Source organism: Festucalex cinctus, unplaced genomic scaffold, assembly GCF_051991245.1.
Source record: "Festucalex cinctus isolate MCC-2025b unplaced genomic scaffold, RoL_Fcin_1.0 HiC_scaffold_50, whole genome shotgun sequence".
NCBI classification, from domain to species: domain Eukaryota; kingdom Metazoa; phylum Chordata; class Actinopteri; order Syngnathiformes; family Syngnathidae; genus Festucalex; species Festucalex cinctus.
The window spans coordinates 182,292-202,717 of record NW_027520297.1 but is presented as its reverse complement, the minus strand read 5'-3'; positions in this window follow the sequence as shown (position 1 = coordinate 202,717).

The following is a 20,426-nucleotide window of genomic DNA, read 5'->3' as shown; positions in this document are numbered from 1 at the left end:
ATCATCCGGATGCCAAAATAAACTAAATATAGCAAAAGATTTGAGTGCACAACGTTTGGTTTAGGTTTGACAGTCATAATCACCTTTTTATTGCTTTAAATGCGTTTGTAGCGCATGATTGTACATTTGAGCTGAATGTGTCAAAATCTTAAAGATTAACAGGTGCCCAAGCAATTTCATGCTAGAATCATCATCCGGATGCCAAAATAAACTAAATACAGCAAAAGATTTGAGTGCACAACGTTTGGTTTAGATTTGACAGCCATAATCAGCAATTGTGTACATTTGAGCTGAATGTGTCAAAATCTTAAAAATTAACAGGTGCCCAAGCAATTTCATGCTAGAATCATCATCCGGATGCCAAAATAAACTAAATACAGCAAAAGATTTGAGTGCACAACGTTTGGTTTAGGTTTGACAGCCATAATCACCTTTTTATTGCTTTAAATGCGTTTGTAGCGCATGATTGTACATTTGAGCTGAATGTGTCAAAATCTTAAAAATTAACAGGTGCCCAAGCAATTTCATGCTAGAATCATCATCCGGATGCCAAAATAAACTAAATACAGCAAAAGATTTGAGTGCACAACGTTTGGTTTAGATTTGACAGCCATAATCAGCAATTGTGTACATTTGAGCTGAATGTGTCAAAATCTTAAAAATTAACAGGTGCCCAAGCAATTTCATGCTAGAATCATCATCCGGATGCCAAAATAAACTAAATACAGCAAAAGATTTGAGTGCACAACGTTTGGTTTAGGTTTGACAGCCATAATCACCTTTTTATTGCTTTAAATGCGTTTTTAGCGCATGATTGTACATTTGAGCTGAATGTGTCAAAATCTTAAAAATTAACAGGTGCCCAAGCAATTTCATGCTAGAATCATCATCCGGATGCCAAAATAAACTAAATATAGCAAAAGATTTGAGTGCACAACGTTTGGTTTAGGTTTGACAGTCATAATCACCTTTTTATTGCTTTAAATGCGTTTGTAGCGCATGATTGTACATTTGAGCTGAATGTGTCAAAATCTTAAAAATTAACAGGTGCCCAAGCAATTTCATGCTAGAATCATCATCCGGATGCCAAAATAAACTAAATACAGCAAAAGATTTGAGTGCACAACGTTTGGTTTAGATTTGACAGCCATAATCAGCAATTGTGTACATTTGAGTTGAATGTGTCAAAATCTTAAAAATTAACAGGTGCCCAAGCAATTTCATGCTAGAATCATCATCCGGATGCCAAAATAAACTAAATACAGCAAAAGATTTGAGTGCACAACGTTTGGTTTAGGTTTGACAGCCATAATCACCTTTTTATTGCTTTAAATGCGTTTGTAGCGCATGATTGTACATTTGAGCTGAATGTGTCAAAATCTTAAAAATTAACAGGTGCCCAAGCAATTTCATGCTAGAATCATCATCCGGATGCCAAAATAAACTAAATATAGCAAAAGATTTGAGTGCACAACGTTTGGTTTAGGTTTGACAGCCATAATCACCTTTTTATTGCTTTAAATGCGTTTGTAGCGCATGATTGCACATTTGAGCTGAATGTGTCAAAATCTTAAAAATTAACAGGTGCCCAAGCAATTTCATGCTAGAATCATCATCCGGATGCCAAAATAAACTAAATACAGCAAAAGATTTGAGTGCACAACGTTTGGTTTAGGTTTGACAGCCATAATCACCTTTTTATTGCTTTAAATGCGTTTGTAGCGCATGATTGCACATTTGAGCTGAATGTGTCAAAATCTTAAAAATTAACAGGTGCCCAAGCAATTTCATGCTAGAATCATCATCCGGATGCCAAAATAAACTAAATACAGCAAAAGATTTGAGTGCACAACGTTTGGTTTAGGTTTGACAGCCATAATCACCTTTTTATTGCTTTAAATGCGTTTGTAGCGCATGATTGTACATTTGAGCTGAATGTGTCAAAATCTTAAAAATTAACAGGTGCCCAAGCAATTTCATGCTAGAATCATCATCCGGATGCCAAAATAAACTAAATACAGCAAAAGATTTGAGTGCACAACGTTTGGTTTAGGTTTGACAGCCATAATCACCTTTTTATTGCTTTAAATGCGTTTTTAGCGCATGATTGTACATTTGAGCTGAATGTGTCAAAATCTTAAAAATTAACAGGTGCCCAAGCAATTTCATGCTAGAATCATCATCCGGATGCCAAAATAAACTAAATATAGCAAAAGATTTCAGTGCACAACATTTGGTTTAGATTTGACAGCCATAATCAGCAATTGTGTACATTTGAGCTGAATGTGTCAAAATCTTAAAAATTAACAGGTGCCCAAGCAATTTCATGCTAGAATCATCATTCGGATGCCAAAATAAACTAAATATAGCAAAAGATTTGAGTGCACAACGTTTGGTTTAGGTTTGACAGCCATAATCACCTTTTTATTGCTTTAAATGCGTTTGTAGCGCATGATTGTACATTTGAGCTGAATGTGTCAAAATCTTAAAAATTAACAGGTGCCCAAGCAATTTCATGCTAGAATCATCATCCGGAGGCCAAAACAAACTAAATACAGCAAAAGATTTGAGTGCACAACGTTTGGTTTAGATTTGACAGCCATAATCAGCAATTGTGTACATTTGAGCTGAATGTGTCAAAATCTTAAAAATTAATAGGTGCCCAAGCAATTTCATGCTAGAATCATCATCCGAATGCCAAAATAAACTAAATACAGCAAAAGATTTGAGTGCACAACGTTTGGTTTAGGTTTGACAGCCATAATCACCTTTTTATTGCTTTAAATGCGTTTGTAGCGCATGATTGTACATTTGAGCTGAATGTGTCAAAATCTTAAAAATTAACAGGTGCCCAAGCAATTTCATGCTAGAATCATCATCCGGATGCCAAAATAAACTAAATTTAGCAAAAGATTTCAGTGCACAACGTTTGGTTTAGATTTGACAGCCATAATCAGCAATTGTGTACATTTGAGCTGAATGTGTCAAAATCTTAAAAATTAACAGGTGCCCAAGCAATTTCATGCTAGAATCATCATCCGGATGCCAAAATAAACTAAATATAGCAAAAGATTTGAGTGCACAACGTTTGGTTTAGGTTTGACAGCCATAATCACCTTTTTATTGCTTTAAATGCGTTTGTAGCGCATGATTGTACATTTGAGCTGAATGTGTCAAAATCTTAAAAATTAACAGGTGCCCAAGCAATTTCATGCTAGAATCATCATCCGGATGCCAAAATAAACTAAATACAGCAAAAGATTTGAGTGCACAACGTTTGGTTTAGGTTTGACAGCCATAATCACCTTTTTATTGCTTTAAATGCGTTTGTAGCGCATGATTGTACATTTGAGCTGAATGTGTCAAAATCTTAAAAATTAACAGGTGCCCAAGCAATTTCATGCTAGAATCATCATCCGGATGCCAAAATAAACTAAATATAGCAAAAGATTTGAGTGCACAACGTTTGGTTTAGGTTTGACAGCCATAATCAGCAATTGTGTACATTTGAGCTGAATGTGTCAAAATCTTAAAAATTAACAGGTGCCCAAGCAATTTCATGCTAGAATCATCATCCGGATGCCAAAATAAACTAAATACAGCAAAAGATTTGAGTGCACAACGTTTGGTTTAGGTTTGACAGCCATAATCACCTTTTTATTGCTTTAAATGCGTTTGTAGCGCATGATTGCACATTTGAGCTGAATGTGTCAAAATCTTAAAAATTAACAGGTGCCCAAGCAATTTCATGCTAGAATCATCATCCGGATGCCAAAATAAACTAAATACAGCAAAAGATTTGAGTGCACAACGTTTGGTTTAGGTTTGACAGCCATAATCACCTTTTTATTGCTTTAAATGCGTTTGTAGCGCATGATTGTACATTTGAGCTGAATGTGTCAAAATCTTAAAAATTAACAGGTGCCCAAGCAATTTCATGCTAGAATCATCATCCGGATGCCAAAATAAACTAAATACAGCAAAAGATTTGAGTGCACAACGTTTGGTTTAGGTTTGACAGCCATAATCACCTTTTTATTGCTTTAAATGCGTTTTTAGCGCATGATTGTACATTTGAGCTGAATGTGTCAAAATCTTAAAAATTAACAGGTGCCCAAGCAATTTCATGCTAGAATCATCATCCGGATGCCAAAATAAACTAAATATAGCAAAAGATTTCAGTGCACAACATTTGGTTTAGATTTGACAGCCATAATCAGCAATTGTGTACATTTGAGCTGAATGTGTCAAAATCTTAAAAATTAACAGGTGGCCAAGCAATTTCATGCTAGAATCATCATCCGAATGCCAAAATAAACTAAATACAGCAAAAGATTTGAGTGCACAACGTTTGGTTTAGGTTTGACAGCCATAATCACCTTTTTATTGCTTTAAATGCGTTTGTAGCGCATGATTGTACATTTGAGCTGAATGTGTCAAAATCTTAAAAATTAACAGGTGCCCAAGCAATTTCATGCTAGAATCATCATCCGGATGCCAAAATAAACTAAATTTAGCAAAAGATTTCAGTGCACAACGTTTGGTTTAGATTTGACAGCCATAATCAGCAATTGTGTACATTTGAGCTGAATGTGTCAAAATCTTAAAAATTAACAGGTGCCCAAGCAATTTCATGCTAGAATCATCATCCGGATGCCAAAATAAACTAAATATAGCAAAAGATTTGAGTGCACAACGTTTGGTTTAGGTTTGACAGCCATAATCACCTTTTTATTGCTTTAAATGCGTTTGTAGCGCATGATTGTACATTTGAGCTGAATGTGTCAAAATCTTAAAAATTAACAGGTGCCCAAGCAATTTCATGCTAGAATCATCATCCGAATGCCAAAATAAACTAAATACAGCAAAAGATTTGAGTGCACAACGTTTGGTTTAGGTTTGACAGCCATAATCACCTTTTTATTGCTTTAAATGCGTTTGTAGCGCATGATTGTACATTTGAGCTGAATGTGTCAAAATCTTAAAAATTAACAGGTGCCCAAGCAATTTCATGCTAGAATCATCATCCGGATGCCAAAATAAACTAAATTTAGCAAAAGATTTCAGTGCACAACGTTTGGTTTAGATTTGACAGCCATAATCAGCAATTGTGTACATTTGAGCTGAATGTGTCAAAATCTTAAAAATTAACAGGTGCCCAAGCAATTTCATGCTAGAATCATCATCCGGATGCCAAAATAAACTAAATATAGCAAAAGATTTGAGTGCACAACGTTTGGTTTAGGTTTGACAGCCATAATCACCTTTTTATTGCTTTAAATGCGTTTGTAGCGCATGATTGTACATTTGAGCTGAATGTGTCAAAATCTTAAAAATTAACAGGTGCCCAAGCAATTTCATGCTAGAATCATCATCCGGATGCCAAAATAAACTAAATACAGCAAAAGATTTGAGTGCACAACGTTTGGTTTAGGTTTGACAGCCATAATCACCTTTTTATTGCTTTAAATGCGTTTTTAGCGCATGATTGTACATTTGAGCTGAATGTGTCAAAATCTTAAAAATTAACAGGTGCCCAAGCAATTTCATGCTAGAATCATCATCCGGATGCCAAAATAAACTAAATATAGCAAAAGATTTCAGTGCACAACATTTGGTTTAGATTTGACAGCCATAATCAGCAATTGTGTACATTTGAGCTGAATGTGTCAAAATCTTAAAAATTAACAGGTGCCCAAGCAATTTCATGCTAGAATCATCATTCGGATGCCAAAATAAACTAAATATAGCAAAAGATTTGAGTGCACAACGTTTGGTTTAGGTTTGACAGCCATAATCACCTTTTTATTGCTTTAAATGCGTTTGTAGCGCATGATTGTACATTTGAGCTGAATGTGTCAAAATCTTAAAAATTAACAGGTGCCCAAGCAATTTCATGCTAGAATCATCATCCGGAGGCCAAAACAAACTAAATACAGCAAAAGATTTGAGTGCACAACGTTTGGTTTAGATTTGACAGCCATAATCAGCAATTGTGTACATTTGAGCTGAATGTGTCAAAATCTTAAAAATTAATAGGTGGCCAAGCAATTTCATGCTAGAATCATCATCCGAATGCCAAAATAAACTAAATACAGCAAAAGATTTGAGTGCACAACGTTTGGTTTAGGTTTGACAGCCATAATCACCTTTTTATTGCTTTAAATGCGTTTGTAGCGCATGATTGTACATTTGAGCTGAATGTGTCAAAATCTTAAAAATTAACAGGTGCCCAAGCAATTTCATGCTAGAATCATCATCCGGATGCCAAAATAAACTAAATTTAGCAAAAGATTTCAGTGCACAACGTTTGGTTTAGATTTGACAGCCATAATCAGCAATTGTGTACATTTGAGCTGAATGTGTCAAAATCTTAAAAATTAACAGGTGCCCAAGCAATTTCATGCTAGAATCATCATCCGGATGCCAAAATAAACTAAATATAGCAAAAGATTTGAGTGCACAACGTTTGGTTTAGGTTTGACAGCCGTAATCACCTTTTTATTGCTTTAAATGCGTTTGTAGCGCATGATTGTACATTTGAGCTGAATGTGTCAAAATCTTAAAAATTAACAGGTGCCCAAGCAATTTCATGCTAGAATCATCATCCGAATGCCAAAATAAACTAAATACAGCAAAAGATTTGAGTGCACAACGTTTGGTTTAGGTTTGACAGCCATAATCACCTTTTTATTGCTTTAAATGCGTTTGTAGCGCATGATTGTACATTTGAGCTGAATGTGTCAAAATCTTAAAAATTAACAGGTGCCCAAGCAATTTCATGCTAGAATCATCATCCGGATGCCAAAATAAACTAAATTTAGCAAAAGATTTCAGTGCACAACGTTTGGTTTAGATTTGACAGCCATAATCAGCAATTGTGTACATTTGAGCTGAATGTGTCAAAATCTTAAAAATTAACAGGTGCCCAAGCAATTTCATGCTAGAATCATCATCCGGATGCCAAAATAAACTAAATATAGCAAAAGATTTGAGTGCACAACGTTTGGTTTAGGTTTGACAGCCATAATCACCTTTTTATTGCTTTAAATGCGTTTGTAGCGCATGATTGTACATTTGAGCTGAATGTGTCAAAATCTTAAAAATTAACAGGTGCCCAAGCAATTTCATGCTAGAATCATCATCCGGATGCCAAAATAAACTAAATACAGCAAAAGATTTGAGTGCACAACGTTTGGTTTAGGTTTGACAGCCATAATCACCTTTTTATTGCTTTAAATGCGTTTTTAGCGCATGATTGTACATTTGAGCTGAATGTGTCAAAATCTTAAAAATTAACAGGTGCCCAAGCAATTTCATGCTAGAATCATCATCCGGATGCCAAAATAAACTAAATATAGCAAAAGATTTCAGTGCACAACATTTGGTTTAGATTTGACAGCCATAATCAGCAATTGTGTACATTTGAGCTGAATGTGTCAAAATCTTAAAAATTAACAGGTGCCCAAGCAATTTCATGCTAGAATCATCATTCGGATGCCAAAATAAACTAAATATAGCAAAAGATTTGAGTGCACAACGTTTGGTTTAGATTTGACAACCATAATCAGCAATTGTGTACATTTGAGCTGAATGTGTCAAAATCTTAAAAATTAACAGGTGCCCAAGCAATTTCATGCTAGAATCATCATCCGGATGCCAAAATAAACTAAATACAGCAAAAGATTTGAGTGCACAACGTTTGGTTTAGGTTTGACAGCCATAATCACCTTTTTATTGCTTTAAATGCGTTTGTAGCGCATGATTGTACATTTGAGCTGAATGTGTCAAAATCTTAAAAATTAACAGGTGCCCAAGCAATTTCATGCTAGAATCATCATCCGGATGCCAAAATAAACTAAATACAGCAAAAGATTTGAGTGCACAACGTTTGGTTTAGATTTGACAGCCATAATCAGCAATTGTGTACATTTGAGCTGAATGTGTCAAAATCTTAAAAATTAACAGGTGCCCAAGCAATTTCATGCTAGAATCATCATCCGGATGCCAAAATAAACTAAATACAGCAAAAGATTTGAGTGCACAACGTTTGGTTTAGGTTTGACAGCCATAATCACCTTTTTATTGCTTTAAATGCGTTTTTAGCGCATGATTGTACATTTGAGCTGAATGTGTCAAAATCTTAAAAATTAACAGGTGCCCAAGCAATTTCATGCTAGAATCATCATCCGGATGCCAAAATAAACTAAATATAGCAAAAGATTTGAGTGCACAACGTTTGGTTTAGGTTTGACAGTCATAATCACCTTTTTATTGCTTTAAATGCGTTTGTAGCGCATGATTGTACATTTGAGCTGAATGTGTCAAGATCTTAAAGATTAACAGGTGCCCAAGCAATTTCATGCTAGAATCATCATCCGGATGCCAAAATAAACTAAATACAGCAAAAGATTTGAGTGCACAACGTTTGGTTTAGATTTGACAGCCATAATCAGCAATTGTGTACATTTGAGCTGAATGTGTCAAAATCTTAAAAATTAACAGGTGCCCAAGCAATTTCATGCTAGAATCATCATCCGGATGCCAAAATAAACTAAATACAGCAAAAGATTTGAGTGCACAACGTTTGGTTTAGGTTTGACAGCCATAATCACCTTTTTATTGCTTTAAATGCGTTTGTAGCGCATGATTGTACATTTGAGCTGAATGTGTCAAAATCTTAAAAATTAACAGGTGCCCAAGCAATTTCATGCTAGAATCATCATCCGGATGCCAAAATAAACTAAATATAGCAAAAGATTTGAGTGCACAACGTTTGGTTTAGGTTTGACAGCCATAATCAGCAATTGTGTACATTTGAGCTGAATGTGTCAAAATCTTAAAAATTAACAGGTGCCCAAGCAATTTCATGCTAGAATCATCATCCGGATGCCAAAATAAACTAAATACAGCAAAAGATTTGAGTGCACAACGTTTGGTTTAGGTTTGACAGCCATAATCACCTTTTTATTGCTTTAAATGCGTTTGTAGCGCATGATTGCACATTTGAGCTGAATGTGTCAAAATCTTAAAAATTAACAGGTGCCCAAGCAATTTCATGCTAGAATCATCATCCGGATGCCAAAATAAACTAAATACAGCAAAAGATTTGAGTGCACAACGTTTGGTTTAGGTTTGACAGCCATAATCACCTTTTTATTGCTTTAAATGCGTTTGTAGCGCATGATTGTACATTTGAGCTGAATGTGTCAAAATCTTAAAAATTAACAGGTGCCCAAGCAATTTCATGCTAGAATCATCATCCGGATGCCAAAATAAACTAAATACAGCAAAAGATTTGAGTGCACAACGTTTGGTTTAGGTTTGACAGCCATAATCACCTTTTTATTGCTTTAAATGCGTTTTTAGCGCATGATTGTACATTTGAGCTGAATGTGTCAAAATCTTAAAAATTAACAGGTGCCCAAGCAATTTCATGCTAGAATCATCATCCGGATGCCAAAATAAACTAAATATAGCAAAAGATTTCAGTGCACAACATTTGGTTTAGATTTGACAGCCATAATCAGCAATTGTGTACATTTGAGCTGAATGTGTCAAAATCTTAAAAATTAACAGGTGCCCAAGCAATTTCATGCTAGAATCATCATTCGGATGCCAAAATAAACTAAATATAGCAAAAGATTTGAGTGCACAACGTTTGGTTTAGGTTTGACAGCCATAATCACCTTTTTATTGCTTTAAATGCGTTTGTAGCGCATGATTGTACATTTGAGCTGAATGTGTCAAAATCTTAAAAATTAACAGGTGCCCAAGCAATTTCATGCTAGAATCATCATCCGGAGGCCAAAACAAACTAAATACAGCAAAAGATTTGAGTGCACAACGTTTGGTTTAGATTTGACAGCCATAATCAGCAATTGTGTACATTTGAGCTGAATGTGTCAAAATCTTAAAAATTAATAGGTGGCCAAGCAATTTCATGCTAGAATCATCATCCGAATGCCAAAATAAACTAAATACAGCAAAAGATTTGAGTGCACAACGTTTGGTTTAGGTTTGACAGCCATAATCACCTTTTTATTGCTTTAAATGCGTTTGTAGCGCATGATTGTACATTTGAGCTGAATGTGTCAAAATCTTAAAAATTAACAGGTGCCCAAGCAATTTCATGCTAGAATCATCATCCGGATGCCAAAATAAACTAAATACAGCAAAAGATTTGAGTGCACAACGTTTGGTTTAGGTTTGACAGCCATAATCACCTTTTTATTGCTTTAAATGCGTTTGTAGCGCATGATTGCACATTTGAGCTGAATGTGTCAAAATCTTAAAAATTAACAGGTGCCCAAGCAATTTCATGCTAGAATCATCATCCGGATGCCAAAATAAACTAAATACAGCAAAAGATTTGAGTGCACAACGTTTGGTTTAGGTTTGACAGCCATAATCACCTTTTTATTGCTTTAAATGCGTTTGTAGCGCATGATTGTACATTTGAGCTGAATGTGTCAAAATCTTAAAAATTAACAGGTGCCCAAGCAATTTCATGCTAGAATCATCATCCGGATGCCAAAATAAACTAAATACAGCAAAAGATTTGAGTGCACAACGTTTGGTTTAGGTTTGACAGCCATAATCACCTTTTTATTGCTTTAAATGCGTTTTTAGCGCATGATTGTACATTTGAGCTGAATGTGTCAAAATCTTAAAAATTAACAGGTGCCCAAGCAATTTCATGCTAGAATCATCATCCGGATGCCAAAATAAACTAAATATAGCAAAAGATTTCAGTGCACAACATTTGGTTTAGATTTGACAGCCATAATCAGCAATTGTGTACATTTGAGCTGAATGTGTCAAAATCTTAAAAATTAACAGGTGCCCAAGCAATTTCATGCTAGAATCATCATTCGGATGCCAAAATAAACTAAATATAGCAAAAGATTTGAGTGCACAACGTTTGGTTTAGGTTTGACAGCCATAATCACCTTTTTATTGCTTTAAATGCGTTTGTAGCGCATGATTGTACATTTGAGCTGAATGTGTCAAAATCTTAAAAATTAACAGGTGCCCAAGCAATTTCATGCTAGAATCATCATCCGGAGGCCAAAACAAACTAAATACAGCAAAAGATTTGAGTGCACAACGTTTGGTTTAGATTTGACAGCCATAATCAGCAATTGTGTACATTTGAGCTGAATGTGTCAAAATCTTAAAAATTAACAGGTGCCCAAGCAATTTCATGCTAGAATCATCATCCGGATGCCAAAATAAACTAAATACAGCAAAAGATTTGAGTGCACAACGTTTGGTTTAGGTTTGACAGCCATAATCACCTTTTTATTGCTTTAAATGCGTTTGTAGCGCATGATTGTACATTTGAGCTGAATGTGTCAAAATCTTAAAAATTAACAGGTGCCCAAGCAATTTCATGCTAGAATCATCATCCGGATGCCAAAATAAACTAAATACAGCAAAAGATTTCAGTGCACAACGTTTGGTTTAGATTTGACAGCCATAATCAGCAATTGTGTACATTTGAGCTGAATGTGTCAAAATCTTAAAAATTAACAGGTGCCCAAGCAATTTCATGCTAGAATCATCATCCGGATGCCAAAATAAACTAAATACAGCAAAAGATTTGAGTGCACAACGTTTGGTTTAGGTTTGACAGCCATAATCACCTTTTTATTGCTTTAAATGCGTTTTTAGCGCATGATTGTACATTTGAGCTGAATGTGTCAAAATCTTAAAAATTAACAGGTGCCCAAGCAATTTCATGCTAGAATCATCATCCGGATGCCAAAATAAACTAAATATAGCAAAAGATTTCAGTGCACAACATTTGGTTTAGATTTGACAGCCATAATCAGCAATTGTGTACATTTGAGCTGAATGTGTCAAAATCTTAAAAATTAACAGGTGCCCAAGCAATTTCATGCTAGAATCATCATTCGGATGCCAAAATAAACTAAATATAGCAAAAGATTTGAGTGCACAACGTTTGGTTTAGGTTTGACAGCCATAATCACCTTTTTATTGCTTTAAATGCGTTTGTAGCGCATGATTGTACATTTGAGCTGAATGTGTCAAAATCTTAAAAATTAACAGGTGCCCAAGCAATTTCATGCTAGAATCATCATCCGGAGGCCAAAACAAACTAAATACAGCAAAAGATTTGAGTGCACAACGTTTGGTTTAGATTTGACAGCCATAATCAGCAATTGTGTACATTTGAGCTGAATGTGTCAAAATCTTAAAAATTAATAGGTGGCCAAGCAATTTCATGCTAGAATCATCATCCGAATGCCAAAATAAACTAAATACAGCAAAAGATTTGAGTGCACAACGTTTGGTTTAGGTTTGACAGCCATAATCACCTTTTTATTGCTTTAAATGCGTTTGTAGCGCATGATTGTACATTTGAGCTGAATGTGTCAAAATCTTAAAAATTAACAGGTGCCCAAGCAATTTCATGCTAGAATCATCATCCGGATGCCAAAATAAACTAAATTTAGCAAAAGATTTCAGTGCACAACGTTTGGTTTAGATTTGACAGCCATAATCAGCAATTGTGTACATTTGAGCTGAATGTGTCAAAATCTTAAAAATTAACAGGTGCCCAAGCAATTTCATGCTAGAATCATCATCCGGATGCCAAAATAAACTAAATATAGCAAAAGATTTGAGTGCACAACGTTTGGTTTAGGTTTGACAGCCATAATCACCTTTTTATTGCTTTAAATGCGTTTGTAGCGCATGATTGTACATTTGAGCTGAATGTGTCAAAATCTTAAAAATTAACAGGTGCCCAAGCAATTTCATGCTAGAATCATCATCCGAATGCCAAAATAAACTAAATACAGCAAAAGATTTGAGTGCACAACGTTTGGTTTAGGTTTGACAGCCATAATCACCTTTTTATTGCTTTAAATGCGTTTGTAGCGCATGATTGTACATTTGAGCTGAATGTGTCAAAATCTTAAAAATTAACAGGTGCCCAAGCAATTTCATGCTAGAATCATCATCCGGATGCCAAAATAAACTAAATTTAGCAAAAGATTTCAGTGCACAACGTTTGGTTTAGATTTGACAGCCATAATCAGCAATTGTGTACATTTGAGCTGAATGTGTCAAAATCTTAAAAATTAACAGGTGCCCAAGCAATTTCATGCTAGAATCATCATCCGGATGCCAAAATAAACTAAATATAGCAAAAGATTTGAGTGCACAACGTTTGGTTTAGGTTTGACAGCCATAATCACCTTTTTATTGCTTTAAATGCGTTTGTAGCGCATGATTGTACATTTGAGCTGAATGTGTCAAAATCTTAAAAATTAACAGGTGCCCAAGCAATTTCATGCTAGAATCATCATCCGGATGCCAAAATAAACTAAATACAGCAAAAGATTTGAGTGCACAACGTTTGGTTTAGGTTTGACAGCCATAATCACCTTTTTATTGCTTTAAATGCGTTTGTAGCGCATGATTGTACATTTGAGCTGAATGTGTCAAAATCTTAAAAATTAACAGGTGCCCAAGCAATTTCATGCTAGAATCATCATCCGGATGCCAAAATAAACTAAATATAGCAAAAGATTTCAGTGCACAACGTTTGGTTTAGATTTGACAGCCATAATCAGCAATTGTGTACATTTGAGCTGAATGTGTCAAAATCTTAAAAATTAACAGGTGCCCAAGCAATTTCATGCTAGAATCATCATTCGGATGCCAAAATAAACTAAATATAGCAAAAGATTTGAGTGCACAACGTTTGGTTTAGATTTGACAACCATAATCAGCAATTGTGTACATTTGAGCTGAATGTGTCAAAATCTTAAAAATTAACAGGTGCCCAAGCAATTTCATGCTAGAATCATCATCCGGATGCCAAAATAAACTAAATACAGCAAAAGATTTGAGTGCACAACGTTTGGTTTAGGTTTGACAGCCATAATCACCTTTTTATTGCTTTAAATGCGTTTGTAGCGCATGATTGTACATTTGAGCTGAATGTGTCAAAATCTTAAAAATTAACAGGTGCCCAAGCAATTTCATGCTAGAATCATCATCCGGATGCCAAAATAAACTAAATACAGCAAAAGATTTGAGTGCACAACGTTTGGTTTAGATTTGACAGCCATAATCAGCAATTGTGTACATTTGAGCTGAATGTGTCAAAATCTTAAAAATTAACAGGTGCCCAAGCAATTTCATGCTAGAATCATCATCCGGATGCCAAAATAAACTAAATACAGCAAAAGATTTGAGTGCACAACGTTTGGTTTAGGTTTGACAGCCATAATCACCTTTTTATTGCTTTAAATGCGTTTTTAGCGCATGATTGTACATTTGAGCTGAATGTGTCAAAATCTTAAAAATTAACAGGTGCCCAAGCAATTTCATGCTAGAATCATCATCCGGATGCCAAAATAAACTAAATATAGCAAAAGATTTGAGTGCACAACGTTTGGTTTAGGTTTGACAGTCATAATCACCTTTTTATTGCTTTAAATGCGTTTGTAGCGCATGATTGTACATTTGAGCTGAATGTGTCAAGATCTTAAAGATTAACAGGTGCCCAAGCAATTTCATGCTAGAATCATCATCCGGATGCCAAAATAAACTAAATACAGCAAAAGATTTGAGTGCACAACGTTTGGTTTAGATTTGACAGCCATAATCAGCAATTGTGTACATTTGAGCTGAATGTGTCAAAATCTTAAAAATTAACAGGTGCCCAAGCAATTTCATGCTAGAATCATCATCCGGATGCCAAAATAAACTAAATACAGCAAAAGATTTGAGTGCACAACGTTTGGTTTAGGTTTGACAGCCATAATCACCTTTTTATTGCTTTAAATGCGTTTGTAGCGCATGATTGTACATTTGAGCTGAATGTGTCAAAATCTTAAAAATTAACAGGTGCCCAAGCAATTTCATGCTAGAATCATCATCCGGATGCCAAAATAAACTAAATATAGCAAAAGATTTGAGTGCACAACGTTTGGTTTAGGTTTGACAGCCATAATCAGCAATTGTGTACATTTGAGCTGAATGTGTCAAAATCTTAAAAATTAACAGGTGCCCAAGCAATTTCATGCTAGAATCATCATCCGGATGCCAAAATAAACTAAATACAGCAAAAGATTTGAGTGCACAACGTTTGGTTTAGGTTTGACAGCCATAATCACCTTTTTATTGCTTTAAATGCGTTTGTAGCGCATGATTGCACATTTGAGCTGAATGTGTCAAAATCTTAAAAATTAACAGGTGCCCAAGCAATTTCATGCTAGAATCATCATCCGGATGCCAAAATAAACTAAATACAGCAAAAGATTTGAGTGCACAACGTTTGGTTTAGGTTTGACAGCCATAATCACCTTTTTATTGCTTTAAATGCGTTTGTAGCGCATGATTGTACATTTGAGCTGAATGTGTCAAAATCTTAAAAATTAACAGGTGCCCAAGCAATTTCATGCTAGAATCATCATCCGGATGCCAAAATAAACTAAATACAGCAAAAGATTTGAGTGCACAACGTTTGGTTTAGGTTTGACAGCCATAATCACCTTTTTATTGCTTTAAATGCGTTTTTAGCGCATGATTGTACATTTGAGCTGAATGTGTCAAAATCTTAAAAATTAACAGGTGCCCAAGCAATTTCATGCTAGAATCATCATCCGGATGCCAAAATAAACTAAATATAGCAAAAGATTTCAGTGCACAACATTTGGTTTAGATTTGACAGCCATAATCAGCAATTGTGTACATTTGAGCTGAATGTGTCAAAATCTTAAAAATTAACAGGTGCCCAAGCAATTTCATGCTAGAATCATCATTCGGATGCCAAAATAAACTAAATATAGCAAAAGATTTGAGTGCACAACGTTTGGTTTAGGTTTGACAGCCATAATCACCTTTTTATTGCTTTAAATGCGTTTGTAGCGCATGATTGTACATTTGAGCTGAATGTGTCAAAATCTTAAAAATTAACAGGTGCCCAAGCAATTTCATGCTAGAATCATCATCCGGAGGCCAAAACAAACTAAATACAGCAAAAGATTTGAGTGCACAACGTTTGGTTTAGATTTGACAGCCATAATCAGCAATTGTGTACATTTGAGCTGAATGTGTCAAAATCTTAAAAATTAATAGGTGGCCAAGCAATTTCATGCTAGAATCATCATCCGAATGCCAAAATAAACTAAATACAGCAAAAGATTTGAGTGCACAACGTTTGGTTTAGGTTTGACAGCCATAATCACCTTTTTATTGCTTTAAATGCGTTTGTAGCGCATGATTGTACATTTGAGCTGAATGTGTCAAAATCTTAAAAATTAACAGGTGCCCAAGCAATTTCATGCTAGAATCATCATCCGGATGCCAAAATAAACTAAATACAGCAAAAGATTTGAGTGCACAACGTTTGGTTTAGATTTGACAGCCATAATCAGCAATTGTGTACATTTGAGCTGAATGTGTCAAAATCTTAAAAATTAACAGGTGCCCAAGCAATTTCATGCTAGAATCATCATCCGGATGCCAAAATAAACTAAATATAGCAAAAGATTTGAGTGCACAACGTTTGGTTTAGGTTTGACAGCCATAATCACCTTTTTATTGCTTTAAATGCGTTTGTAGCGCATGATTGTACATTTGAGCTGAATGTGTCAAAATCTTAAAAATTAACAGGTGCCCAAGCAATTTCATGCTAGAATCATCATCCGGATGCCAAAATAAACTAAATATAGCAAAAGATTTGAGTGCACAACGTTTGGTTTAGGTTTGACAGTCATAATCACCTTTTTATTGCTTTAAATGCGTTTGTAGCGCATGATTGTACATTTGAGCTGAATGTGTCAAAATCTTAAAGATTAACAGGTGCCCAAGCAATTTCATGCTAGAATCATCATCCGGATGCCAAAATAAACTAAATACAGCAAAAGATTTGAGTGCACAACGTTTGGTTTAGATTTGACAGCCATAATCAGCAATTGTGTACATTTGAGCTGAATGTGTCAAAATCTTAAAAATTAACAGGTGCCCAAGCAATTTCATGCTAGAATCATCATCCGGATGCCAAAATAAACTAAATACAGCAAAAGATTTGAGTGCACAACGTTTGGTTTAGGTTTGACAGCCATAATCACCTTTTTATTGCTTTAAATGCGTTTGTAGCGCATGATTGTACATTTGAGCTGAATGTGTCAAAATCTTAAAAATTAACAGGTGCCCAAGCAATTTCATGCTAGAATCATCATCCGGATGCCAAAATAAACTAAATATAGCAAAAGATTTGAGTGCACAACGTTTGGTTTAGGTTTGACAGCCATAATCAGCAATTGTGTACATTTGAGCTGAATGTGTCAAAATCTTAAAAATTAACAGGTGCCCAAGCAATTTCATGCTAGAATCATCATCCGGATGCCAAAATAAACTAAATACAGCAAAAGATTTGAGTGCACAACGTTTGGTTTAGGTTTGACAGCCATAATCACCTTTTTATTGCTTTAAATGCGTTTGTAGCGCATGATTGCACATTTGAGCTGAATGTGTCAAAATCTTAAAAATTAACAGGTGCCCAAGCAATTTCATGCTAGAATCATCATCCGGATGCCAAAATAAACTAAATACAGCAAAAGATTTGAGTGCACAACGTTTGGTTTAGGTTTGACAGCCATAATCACCTTTTTATTGCTTTAAATGCGTTTGTAGCGCATGATTGTACATTTGAGCTGAATGTGTCAAAATCTTAAAAATTAACAGGTGCCCAAGCAATTTCATGCTAGAATCATCATCCGGATGCCAAAATAAACTAAATACAGCAAAAGATTTGAGTGCACAACGTTTGGTTTAGGTTTGACAGCCATAATCACCTTTTTATTGCTTTAAATGCGTTTTTAGCGCATGATTGTACATTTGAGCTGAATGTGTCAAAATCTTAAAAATTAACAGGTGCCCAAGCAATTTCATGCTAGAATCATCATCCGGATGCCAAAATAAACTAAATATAGCAAAAGATTTCAGTGCACAACATTTGGTTTAGATTTGACAGCCATAATCAGCAATTGTGTACATTTGAGCTGAATGTGTCAAAATCTTAAAAATTAACAGGTGCCCAAGCAATTTCATGCTAGAATCATCATTCGGATGCCAAAATAAACTAAATATAGCAAAAGATTTGAGTGCACAACGTTTGGTTTAGGTTTGACAGCCATAATCACCTTTTTATTGCTTTAAATGCGTTTGTAGCGCATGATTGTACATTTGAGCTGAATGTGTCAAAATCTTAAAAATTAACAGGTGCCCAAGCAATTTCATGCTAGAATCATCATCCGGAGGCCAAAACAAACTAAATACAGCAAAAGATTTGAGTGCACAACGTTTGGTTTAGATTTGACAGCCATAATCAGCAATTGTGTACATTTGAGCTGAATGTGTCAAAATCTTAAAAATTAATAGGTGGCCAAGCAATTTCATGCTAGAATCATCATCCGAATGCCAAAATAAACTAAATACAGCAAAAGATTTGAGTGCACAACGTTTGGTTTAGGTTTGACAGCCATAATCACCTTTTTATTGCTTTAAATGCGTTTGTAGCGCATGATTGTACATTTGAGCTGAATGTGTCAAAATCTTAAAAATTAACAGGTGCCCAAGCAATTTCATGCTAGAATCATCATCCGGATGCCAAAATAAACTAAATTTAGCAAAAGATTTCAGTGCACAACGTTTGGTTTAGATTTGACAGCCATAATCAGCAATTGTGTACATTTGAGCTGAATGTGTCAAAATCTTAAAAATTAACAGGTGCCCAAGCAATTTCATGCTAGAATCATCATCCGGATGCCAAAATAAACTAAATATAGCAAAAGATTTGAGTGCACAACGTTTGGTTTAGGTTTGACAGCCATAATCACCTTTTTATTGCTTTAAATGCGTTTGTAGCGCATGATTGTACATTTGAGCTGAATGTGTCAAAATCTTAAAAATTAACAGGTGCCCAAGCAATTTCATGCTAGAATCATCATCCGAATGCCAAAATAAACTAAATACAGCAAAAGATTTGAGTGCACAACGTTTGGTTTAGGTTTGACAGCCATAATCACCTTTTTATTGCTTTAAATGCGTTTGTAGCGCATGATTGTACATTTGAGCTGAATGTGTCAAAATCTTAAAAATTAACAGGTGCCCAAGCAATTTCATGCTAGAATCATCATCCGGATGCCAAAATAAACTAAATTTAGCAAAAGATTTCAGTGCACAACGTTTGGTTTAGATTTGACAGCCATAATCAGCAATTGTGTACATTTGAGCTGAATGTGTCAAAATCTTAAAAATTAACAGGTGCCCAAGCAATTTCATGCTAGAATCATCATCCGGATGCCAAAATAAACTAAATATAGCAAAAGATTTGAGTGCACAACGTTTGGTTTAGGTTTGACAGCCATAATCACCTTTTTATTGCTTTAAATGCGTTTGTAGCGCATGATTGTACATTTGAGCTGAATGTGTCAAAATCTTAAAAATTAACAGGTGCCCAAGCAATTTCATGCTAGAATCATCATCCGGATGCCAAAATAAACTAAATACAGCAAAAGATTTGAGTGCACAACGTTTGGTTTAGGTTTGACAGCCATAATCACCTTTTTATTGCTTTAAATGCGTTTGTAGCGCATGATTGTACATTTGAGCTGAATGTGTCAAAATCTTAAAAATTAACAGGTGCCCAAGCAATTTCATGCTAGAATCATCATCCGGATGCCAAAATAAACTAAATACAGCAAAAGATTTGAGTGCACAACGTTTGGTTTAGATTTGACAGCCATAATCAGCAATTGTGTACATTTGAGCTGAATGTGTCAAAATCTTAAAAATTAACAGGTGCCCAAGCAATTTCATGCTAGAATCATCATCCGGATGCCAAAATAAACTAAATATAGCAAAAAATTTGAGTGCACAACGTTTGGTTTAGGTTTGACAGCCATAATCACCTTTTTATTGCTTTAAATGCGTTTGTAGCGCATGAATGTACATTTGAGCTGAATGTGTCAAAATCTTAAAAATTAACAGGTGCCCAAGCAATTTCATGCTAGAATCATCATCCGGATGCCAAAATAAACTAAATATAGCAAAAGATTTGAGTGCACAACGTTTGGTTTAGGTTTGACAGCCATAATCACCTTTTTATTGCTTTAAATGCGTTTGTAGCGCATGATTGTACATTTGAGCTGAATGTGTCAAAATCTTAAAAATTAACAGGTGCCCAAGCAATTTCATGCTAGAATCATCATCCGGATGCCAAAATAAACTAAATACAGCAAAAGATTTGAGTGCACAACGTTTGGTTTAGCTTTGACAGCCATAATCAGCAATTGTGTACATTTGAGCTGAATGTGTCAAAATCTTAAAAATTAACAGGTGCCCAAGCAATTTCATGCTAGAATCATCATCCGGAT